This window comes from Bidens hawaiensis, unplaced genomic scaffold (genome assembly GCF_021521415.1).
Source record: "Bidens hawaiensis isolate Kalapana, Puna unplaced genomic scaffold, B.hawaiensis_p1.1 tig00005663_1, whole genome shotgun sequence".
NCBI classification, from domain to species: Eukaryota; Viridiplantae; Streptophyta; class Magnoliopsida; order Asterales; family Asteraceae; genus Bidens; species Bidens hawaiensis.
Genome location: NW_027491369.1, coordinates 674,623 through 686,542, shown reverse-complemented (window position 1 = coordinate 686,542; position 11,920 = coordinate 674,623). Strand labels below are relative to the sequence as shown.

Genomic DNA, 11,920 nt, shown 5'->3' with positions numbered 1-11,920 from the left:
AGGGTTCACACATATATACATCATATGTGCGCACCGCAAGCAGGGCTAGAGGTGCAAAATAAAACGTGGACCATAATTCATATACGAGTTCGTTGTATGAAGGTTCTAGGATATCGAAGAATCGACGCCATGGTGTATCCATTGGTAGCAAACTTGCCAATCGATTTTGTGGGTCGATTGTTCGTATTTGTTTCCAGCCAATACTATTAATAGTTTTGACATTTATTTCTTTGAGGACTTGATATCTTACGTAGGCATGAAAATCCTTAAACTGAAGGAATGGGTGGTCTTCGGTCTGTGCACGTATCCCTGCTGTGTTTGAGGATTCAGCAGCTGATTGAGTAGAGGGCTGACGACTTGCCATTATATTGAATACAGATTGTTTTGGGTATGAGCTATGCGAGGAATTTGGTTGGTTTGAAGTTTTAGCTTCAGTAGTGAGTTTCTTAAATAGAGATTTCTAGGTTTGCTCATCATGATTGATTAAAGCTTCTACGATACTCTTTGAGAACAGTTTTTTTTTACTGTGTTCGACATTAAAGTGATAAGGTTACTGTTGTAGGTTTAAAATTTCTGCTATCTAACAATTAGTTTGCAATGATAGTCTTACTGTTACACGTGCTAAACCTTTAGTGGCAGAAAACGTCGAAGTAATCAGTCACCTTTTCTGTAAAGTGTTGGGAATCTTCGATAACAGTTAAAATACTTTAGTTAAGACTAGATATCATAGGCAGCATCCTTTTGTCCTACTATCGATTCTTTTATCATATAATTTTCTTTACAGACATTTTGTTGTATTCGATGTATTGGAAAATATCCCAATGGTTTATTTATATGATTATAATTAAGGTCTAAGCCTTGAAATATGTATGTTCTGTATTCACACGCCGTGTATATATATCTATTTATATTTTTAACATGATTCTTAAACCCAGTTGTTCTATAACGACATAAACAATGACACTACGGGAACCATTTAGTACAAGATTAGTTAGATGTTGGTTAACAAAAATGGCCAGTTGTGGTTAGAGATGATCATTCAAACCGGTTCCTGGAACCGAACCGGTAGACCCGAACCGGAACCGAACCGGTTCCTACCCGTTTTTTGTAGGAACCGGACCCTATCTGATTCAACCCGATGATCCGTGACCGGTTCTTGCGTTTCTGAGTGGGGGCGGGTAGGAACCGGAACCGAACCGGAACCGGTTCCTAACCGGTTCTAGCCGTTGGATCGAGTATAGCCGTTGGAAATCGTTTTGTTGGCCGTTTTTTGACCGTTGGGGTCAAAAATAGCCGTTTTTTGGCTCCCCCAAGCACCCCACTACTAGTATAAATAGGTATTTGGTGTCATGGGTTCATCACAACACTCAAAACGCAAACCCGAACGCAAAAAAATACAAAAAAACGCTATTACAACGTTTTGAGTTCTCTAATATCTTGTTTTCTCTTCTTCTATATTCATATTTGTTGTTATGGCTGCCTCACAATCATCGGTTGGTCAAGGTTCCAACGCCGAACCAAGTTTCGTTCGTATTGTACCTCATAATCGTAATCAAGAGATTTGGTGCAATTGGGATTTGGTTGAATTGAGTGACCATTCATTGAAGGCTCGGTGCAAGTTTTGTGGGGTTTATTTAAACCCACTTTCGAATTCAAATTTGAAGAAACACATCGAAAAACTGTATTGCAAGGCGTTGAAAAAGAACGTCGATTCACAACAAACGCAAATGGATAGTGAAGGCGGAATATTTACATACCAAATTGATCGAGTTCAAGATCGTATGGCGAAGTTTGTGATTCAAGAAGCTTTGCCGTTTAGCCACTTCGACAACCCTCGCTTAACCGCCATGATTCGAGATACGCTTCAACCACAATACACTCACGTAAGTCGTCATACTCTTAAACGTTATTGTTTAAAATTGTGGAAGAAGGCCAAAGATGTACTAATTGCATATTTTGAAAATATAAATACGGGAATAAACTTAACTAGTGATGTTTGGTCGGCTCCACATGGTCTACCCGAATCTTATCTTTGTGTCACCGCTCATTGGGTAGACCCGTCATCGTGGGAAATGATGAAACGCACCATTGCTTTCGAACTCTTTGAGTATCCACATACGGGAGATAATTTGTTTGAAATTTTAGATTATGTTATAAAAACTTATAAACTAGAAAATAAAATATTTTCAATGGCATTTGATAACGTGTCGAATAATACATCGGCGGTTGATAAATTAAAATTAAAATATACGCCGATTTGCAATGGTGTATTTTTTCACTCAAGGTGTGTTGCACATATCATTAATTTAATCGTGCAAGACGGACTTGCTTCGGATGAGGTTACATCGGTTATAAACGATTTTAGACTAATGATACATGAAGTTTTTAAGAAAAGTAAAAAAAGACAAATGGATTATAGAAAATTTTGTAAAGATACGGGAAGAAAAGCTTTGGGAGCTAATTGGGATGTACCTCATCGATGGAATTCCACCTGCATAATGTTTCAAAGTGCTTTGGAACAAAGAGAAACTTTACAAATGTTTCATTCTAGTCTTGCCGAGAATGATTTGGCAATCCCCTTTTCAAATGAGAAATGGGAAATTATCAATGACTTATCGACTTTTCTTGAAGTTTTTAAAACATCAACTACGAAACTATCGGGAACGTATTATCCGACAAGTCCCTTGGTTCTTTCGGAGTTATTTTTAATGGTTAACAATCTTAAAGAATTTGAATATAAAAGTCCAATGTTTTCAAACATCATATTACCAATAAAGTTTAAATTAAAAAAATACTTTCTTGAATTGCCACCGGTTTTTACTTGCGCCGCCGCTTTAAACCCAATGTTAAATGTTACGGGGGTTGAATGTGTGATAGACGAAATTTTTTCAGCCTTAGATATGCATGAAGTTGACCCAAACTTTTCAACAGAGGCAAAAAATTATTTTAACTTGAATTTTAAATTTATGTATGACTTTTATTTAAATAAATATGGGTCAAACATACACATGCCTATGCCGGGGGGGTCTTCATCAAGTTCAAGTGCTACTAGAGTACGAGATCCCATGATTAGCCTTATGAACACCGTTCGCAACGTAACGGCTAAAAAACAAAGGGGTAACACCCCTTCAAGCGAACTAGGAAGGTATAGTGCAAATGATTACTCTACCGGTTTATCCGAAGAGGAATATGGCACTTTTGATGTTTTGGCTTGGTGGAAGGTAAAGGAAACCGAGTTTCCGATTCTTGCCACCATGGCCCGTGATTTACTAACCGTCCAAGCTTCTACGGTAGCTTCGGAATCCGCTTTTTCTCTTAGTGGCAGGGTAATATCGGTGAGAAGAACAAGACTAAATTCGGAGTCGGTGGAGATGTGCATTTGCTTAAAGGATCACTTGGACTCAATCGATCGTATTCAACACGTAACCACTCTCGAAGATGAAACACCACTTGATGTTCGAGTGCACGACGAACAAGAAGGCATTTCTACAAGTAATTCCGAGGAAGAAGTCGCCGCTCAATAATTACGACGAACAAGAAGGCTTTTCTAGAAATAATATGTCACAACTTTATATTTATAAGTTTAATGTTTTGTTAGTTTGTTTTTGAAGATTTTAAAACATGTAACCTTTTTTTTTTTTGAACTTCTTAAAGTAAATAAAATGAATTTTATGTTAATTGTTTTTTTTATTTTTCATGTTATACAAATACGAATCGTAGTTTAGAATCCAAATCGCAAACGAAAAACGAAAAAAAAAAAAAATTTACACTGTAAAACCGGTTACAGTACAGGAACCGGTAAGAACCGGTTAGATAGGTTAGGGGTCCGAGGGTGGGAGAACCGGTTCGGTTCCCTAACCGGTTCGAGCCTGGAACCGGTTTATAATGGGGTTTTGAATATAGGAACCGGTTAGGAACCGGTTCCGGTTCCTAGTCCCAAACCGTTTTGAACATCTCTAGTTGTGGTTAACTAGACAAAATACCTTTCTTGTCCTAACTACTTCCGTTCATGACTTTATTTATGTTAGTACTTAAGCAATTATACACATATTTGCACATACACCTATTTTATTATTCGTATAGGGAATGTTTAATGAAAACATCTAAATAAGAGATCTAGTTATTAAAGCATTTTTTTACGAAATATATATATATATATATATATATATATATATATATATATATATATATATATATATATCGCGCATCACTTATCGGTTGGAAAAATGAGTTACTAAGCAACATAAGCTAGTGCACTTTTCAAACATTACTAATAACTCTAACCAGAGATTTCGGACATTTTACACTTGTCGTGTAGAGAGTGTTTTAAACTAGTGATCAAAGGGCACTAATATATTTCAATAAAGTGTTTATCAAGAACTAATTTCATTTTCAAGACAATTTGGTTAAAACCTTAAAGCGTCATTACACAAATGCGTCTTACATAATCGAGAGTCATCTAACTATTCGCCTATGGAAGTGAGGTTCGGTAACAACACATCGGTGGTGGTTACAGAAATCCTAATTTATCGGAAAAAGGCATCTACCTAAATCCTAACATATCAAATTCCGAACGTATCTATGCCCTAATCTACCCATTCCTCACAGGCTTAATTACTAAGTTTAAGTTTTCTACAGGAAAGAGCCTTTGCTCTGATACCATAGATGTAACACCCCAACCCGGATGGGCTGACGTGTCACAATGTACGGAGGTATACAGAGACAAAAGACATAATTCCATTACTTCATTAGAGTCAAAAGTACATATGACTGATAGTTCAAATACTAAGTTCGAAATACATATTATTCAAATAACATAAGCTTAACACACATCTTCAGATTATTCCTAAGTTTTAAGCTTCTCTCTTGATCCCGCCCAAGGTATCCTGTGAACCTGAAGTGTAAAAAGATTTACAGAATGAGCCGAATGCCCAGTACGGAATATTAAGGCTCAAAAGCAAGTAATAATCATCTGAATCACAATATTTGGTAACATATAACTGATTTAAAATTTTATAACTGAAAAAAACTGAAATAACTGAAATAACTGAACTGAAATATATAATACGGATGTACCCATAAGCATAACTGAGTCTGATAATATGTGACGACATACAGGGGCCACTCCGATATATCAATCACCCGAAATGGCGTAAGTTGGCATACCCACAACCATTTCCTGAAACTGAAACTGAAAAACTGAACTAGGATATATCCATACGCCTACCACACCTGTACTTAAGAGACGCCGTGAACTGAGATCTCCATCACGGAAGGAGCACATAACATCGATGCCACAATGTTATGCCCGTGGGACACTCCACGGGAAGCGAGTGCTCAGGGTAACAGAGTACAAATAATCTGAGTTATATGATAACAATACTTATCTTAACAAATCACGGAACATGTGATAATGAGTACAATATAATAATATATATATATATCGCATGCTAACAAGTCAAATAATAAATCATAATCTGAACATGAATCGAACGGAAGGCCAAATGAATCGAGGTGTCAAAGACGTTAGGAGTTCCAAAGGTATATAATATCAATGGGGTTTATAACAATCGAATATGATAACAATAGGGAGGGGGTTAGGATCCGTACACTACAACAAAAAGGGCTTTTTAGTACGCACAAAAGGGTCCTAAAATGCTATTTTATAGTACATTTCATTTGATATGACCAACGAGAAAAGTGTTTCATGTAAAGTGGTCGTAATAAGTCTCGGAACTCAAAAAGCGTCCTGATATCCCAAATAAGATTATGAAACCAATTTTATGGTCGCATAATATATCCATTAACAACCCAAAAGGTGTCCCAATAAAAACATATTAGGACACTTTTACTATGTTTTGACATGTGCTTAACTAATTGTAAACTTTTGATACACATATAAGCGTCCTTAAAATTATAGGACCCTGATGATGGAACATTATAGTACCAAGAAAAGGGTCCTAATATACCAAACAAGATTATGAACTAAATTTTATGGTCGCATAATATATCTATGAACAACTTAAACGTCCTAAAAAACATATTATGCCACTTTTAAAATGTTCTAACGTTTAGGAAAAAAATTAGAAGTCCTAATAAATCATATTATACAACCATTTTTTAAACGTCCACACACACAATTTTACTATACGGTTATGGACATCAGAATATTGAAAGAAATAAAAGTTCATTATAACAAAAAAACTAAGCATAAATAAGTTATATAATTATCTAACATAAACTCTTGTAACATTCAACAAAAAAATTAAAAGCAATAAAAGAAACCAGCACCATAAAATCCCGAGTCATCATGCGTTCGTCCTCAATCCTCACGGGCTACCTACAAATAAACCATCCATGTATAAGCTTTAAGTTTCATGTTATTAAAATTATTCGTATCACAAGTTTAACCAACGATCAGAACTGAGCATGTAAGGTAAACGTGGTTGACAAACAATTCAAGTCTATGAACTAAACCATAATTTTAATAATAATTTTAAAAATGAAGAATCCCAAACATAAAAAAATTTGAAAGAATTTCTTCATAAAAATATATATATTCATTTTTCGCAAACCAGAAACTAATCAGACCATCTATTCACCATCCCATTAACCAACGATCAGAACTGGCCCATGTAGAAAGCTATCATATTAAAACCACTATTCTTAATTTAGTCAAACTAATTCGTTTGTAAATAAAACTAGTATTTTACCACTGCGAGTTGCGGCGGAAACACAGTTTGGTTGCCAATCGGAAGTTCGTTAAGTTTCCATTCGCTTGACGCCGTGAGGAAAACGTATATTAAAAAAACTATTATCTCTTCACTAAAACTTTAGTTTTTGCAAATGTAGTTAGCAAAAAAAAACACAAATAAAACTTGAACTTTCGCAGTGCGAGTCTAATTTGTAATAGCAAGTGGTTCAGGTCACCGACCCGAGTTGACCTGTTTAGGCAGACTTGATTTCAAGGTTCTTCCGTCCGGTTTAGTGGCTATAAAGCCAGTAAACCATGCCTCATCTTCATCCTTATCCTTACATATCTAAGTCAAATGAACCGCAATAACATAAATAGGAATTCTAAAAAGTTATTGCAAAATTGACCAATTAAAGGCTGGAAGTAGTAATGCATAAGAATACATGTTGTAATTTAAAAGAGAAGTCTAATCTCTAACCTTTAAATCCTTAAAAATATGCAATCCAAAATTTGAATCAAGTCAAATACTTGAATCATGTCCTCTTATATTTTTAGAGGCTTCAACGAGTGGCTTTAACCTAATGTCTGCACAAATCAAACACTCGGTTATCAAAACAAAGCTGTAATACACCCATGATTCGTAATTGTTTCATACCCAATACTACATAAACGACTAAATACCGTTCATTCATAATTAGACCCGTTATCAAGTTCGTAGCATACCCGTTTTTAAACTACCGTGTTGATTACTAATCTCAAAACCATAAACCGATCTGGTGGAAACCAAATTTAGATGATTAATGACACGTTAGCTTTGAAAATTAAATCGAGACCCGCATTCCATGCGCATTTACTTCTAGAGTTAACCAACTTTTTTACCAAATTACTAAATTGCCCCTGACCAGTTTAACAAATCTGAATAGACAAACTGGATGTGCTATAAAATTTCTGCAACTGGATTCACAAAACCCAGATTCCTCATGTTGTGCAAACAAATTTTCATACTTGCATGTCAAGATAGTCGAATATTTGTCAAAGGGGCAATGGTCACAGCCAAATACATCCACTCACGCCTTAAAAACAATAATTAACATCAATGAATATAGTCATACAACAACTTATAATTAAAAACATACAAAATGAGTATTATGTTTGGTTTGACCCTTTCCTTTTTAAGCTGCTGTTTTATATCCATTTAAAGGTACCGTTATAAAGGTTTGAAAAAACAGTGTATTAATGCCATTGTAGCTATAGAGTGCAAGAGACTATTCAATTATCTAATAACGCTAAAGTTTGCTGAAATGAATAGATTGTAATTAAAAAGAAAACTTGGTAAATCCATACACCATACAGTAGTTGAATTAGAAACAAATAATGAAACTATGTTTTTAATATATAAAAAGATGATTACCTTAGATGATTTCTGGGACATGAAGTCGGTTGTTGTTGAGTTTGTCTATTCATTTGTTCGAAAGGTTTCATCTGCATATATGAACAGAAATTAACAAAAGAAAAAATAAGCCAAAAGACAGCAGAATTTGTAAGCTAAGAAAAAAAGTTGACACTAAATAAAGTCTTCAGTAAAAGTGAGGAATGAGCTTAGTACCATACCGGTACCGATCTCGATTTTCTTAAAAAGTTGATTATGGTACCCATACCTAAAATGCTCGGTTCGGTACCGGTATGGTACTCTACTGACATATCGATACCGAACCATACCAGTATCGATCCCAAAACATCAATAATTGGTACCGAAGCGATACAGACGGTGCTCGGTTAAGCCCGGTACCAGGTACCATTTGCTCAATCCTAGTTAAGATCAAGCTTTTGGATTAGGATCAGAACCATCATTTATGATGGCTAATTCAAGCTTAAAAAAGTAAAACCAATAACAAATGAAACTTTTAATAGAATGAACCATGATTTATAATTGTTTAAGGTCTTCACCCCCTATTAAAAAACCCTAATTTTCCAACATCGATGATTTAGATCTAAAACTTTGACATTTCAGTACTAAATCTAATTGACTCGTTCGCCAATCAATTAATCAAGGGTGAATTGAATTGTAACTGTTTGTACATAATAATACACAGAATCTAGGACAATTGCAAATTGAAAAGAAATTCGTGAGTTTAGAAATGAGAGACTGAAGCAAACTTAAAGTTGAACCATTTTTAGAGATGGCATGATTAACGCAAAGAAGAAAGAAAGGAGAAAGCGGCAGAGGTGAATTGAACACATTAACAGACGAACATACCTTGGATTGGGAAGGAGGCTTGCGAATCACAAATCAAAAGTTTGAATCGCCATTAGTGTCTCAGATTCTAGGGAGACGATGGTGATAGAACTAATCGGGAGTTTGAGAATGAACTAATTGGGGATTTCACGATTGGTATCCGGGTATGGTGACCCATTTAACCCACAAGGCTAAATCAATGAGAACGAAGGTGGGTGATCGAGTCTCGGTTGTTGCCTCAAATATAGTTGGTTTGGTTATTGAGCATGAGCCATGTGCCACAAATAGAAAGCTCGAGATGAGCTTAGGTGTGTTTAAGGTTTTTTCTTAAAATTAATGTATAACAGAGGGTATTTAACAGAGTTTTTCTAACCCAGTTAGCGTAAAGGACAAAACTTGTAGGAACAAAAAGTTTAAAGTACACCGCCTGCAAGGAAACTTAGAAAATGACACGAACCGTAATTTGGCTTTTTTTAAAGGACAAAATTTGTAATTCTATCAAATATTTACAAATGTATATATATTAATTAGACAGAATTACAAATTTTGTCCTTTAAAAAAAGCCAAATTACGGTTCGTGTCCTTTTCTTACTTTCCTTGCAGGCGGTGTACTTTAAACTTTTTTTTTCTACAAGTTTTGTCCTTTACGCTAACTGGGTTAGAAAAAATCAGTTAAATCCCCTCACGTGAGGTGCATGTGAGGGCATATTGGTCTTTTTGCCTACCCTGCAACTTCTTCTTCTTCTTCTTCATTTTGCAAATCTTTACATTCCCCTCCTTTCTCTCTTATTTCTCTCTCTACGCCACCACCATCACCATACCACAACCACTCCGCCCATGGATATCCTCAAACACCATCACCACCGCCACCACAGCTCCAGCTCCGACCACTCCTATGACGCAGACGCCGCCACAGCTCTGCCACCAGCCACTCCGGCCATGAATTAAGATTTGCGATTTCGATTTTTCAGATCTGCGACCACCAACCATAGCTCCGTACACCGCCGCCACCAACCACTCCGGCCACCACCACAGCTCCGCCACCACCGCTCCATCTCCGTTACTGCTTATTCGCCACCACCACAGCTCCGCCACCACCGCTCCAGCTCCGACCACTCCTATGATCAGTGAATCGGAGGTTGAAGAAGAATCAGCAGAGGTTGCTCAGGTGGCCGGAATTTCTGATGGTCACCTGAACCATCACCTCCGATTTCCCCAATTTTAAGCAAGCAACAACTGAACCCTAGCGTAACCGTAACCGGCCGTAACCCACCCAAATCCGTAACCCTAATCGCCGCATCATAACCCCCTCCAGCCACCCACCAGCACCAAATTCGTAACCCACCCATCATAACCCTAATCTCCGGAATTTCTAATTGCCGCATCATAACCCACCCAAATTCGTAACCCTAATCCACCCAAATCCACCACCACTACCGTAACCCACAACCGTCGCCACCACACTCCACCAACACCACCATCCTCGCGACACTTTATCTGTTGAGGTTAGTAATTAAAGGGTTTTTTTTGTGGTGGTGTGGCGTTGCGTCGGTTGTGCGATGGTAATGGTGTGGTGATGGTTGTTTAGAACTAAAAAGAAGAAGGTGAGGGTGAAGTTGCAAAGTTGCAGACATTAGAATTATTATATATATATATATTCTTTTCTTTTTTTTTTAAATTTAAAGACATATTAGAATTGCAATTATGCCCATCACATGTCTGGCACATGTCATACTTAACTGCGTTTTTCTAATTTAGTTAGCGTAAAGGATATAACGTGTAGAAAAAAAATGTTTAAAGTACACCGCCTGCAAAGAAAGTAAGAAAAGGACACGAACCGTAATTTGGCTTTTTTTAAAGGACAAAATTTGTAATTCTGTCTATTAATTATTAGTAAATAATAAATGAACTATTCCCAAACTTAACTCGTTCTTGAAATAAAGACCCATGAGTCAAGTAGGAGCTTAGTCGGGCACGACTCATTTACACTCCTCGTTAAAGATTAAAGATGGTGATTGTTGGTCGACCATGGCTAGTATTTGTCTACATGGGTTACTTATAATAAAACTCTAGCGAATAAGCGTCCTATAAAACAGATGTTTTATGACTCAAATATCAAATGTCCTAGTAAGGTGTATTATAATAACACCACAATGATTAAGAGTCTTATAATGGTTAAAAGTGATAAGACTATAGTGTAAAATGTCCTATTAAGTTATGTTCTTACATGACATCGACTAGAAAGGGTCCTATAACACCGAACATTTATGACTTAACTACAAATGTCTAATTAACTTATGTTATAATAAAACCTCCAGTGATCAATTGTCCTATTACATTACAACATAATGAGACGCCAACAACTACATGTCTTATAGGTTACTTTATTAGGATTTAGATTTTAAGTGTCTTATTAATTTATATGACAATACGACCCCAAAGAATCATCCATCCTATTAAATAACTTTTTAGGACACCGGTTTTGTGGCGTACATTGTAAAAGAACCTCAAATGTTCATTTGTCCTATTAAATAGATTTTAAGACCCTATTTTACAAGCGTCCCACACAAAAGGTCCTAAAAAGCCTTTTTTGTTGTAGTGGTACCTTGATTGTTGATTAGTTATCTTACAGAGATATGAAATATGAGTGACGCTCTTTTAATCAACCTACATCGTATACATGTAGTTCATAAGGTCGTGTACGGTTTATAACAAGTTAAAGTCGAATTTTATCTTATGTATATATAAAAACATAGAGTCGTTTGGTTAAGAAAAATAAGTATTATTAATGAGGTCGATATCTCTTATTTATATCTTTTAACGAATATTATTTAGATGTTTAAAAAAATGATTATGGATTAATACTATTTAAACAAGGCTTAAAAATAGTTTGTCATGGGTAGGGTTCGAACTTGTGACCAGTAGCTTAATTTTGGACAGGAAACATAACCAGTTGGACCAATTCAATATTTGTTAATGTTTACAGAAAC

At 36.0% G+C, this 11,920-nt stretch overlaps 1 long non-coding RNA gene across 1 annotated transcript; it reads right to left on the bottom strand.

Moving 5' to 3' along the window:
* Positions 1-6,134: 6,134 nt before the first annotated feature.
* On the bottom strand, positions 6,135-9,065 carry LOC143630453 (uncharacterized). Its single transcript, XR_013153169.1, has 5 exons — positions 8,952-9,065; positions 8,106-8,176; positions 7,173-7,279; positions 6,935-7,040; positions 6,135-6,340 (listed from the first exon to the last, which is right to left on the bottom strand). It is a non-coding gene; the product is annotated as an uncharacterized LOC143630453 (long non-coding RNA).
* Positions 9,066-11,920: the final 2,855 nt, after the last annotated feature.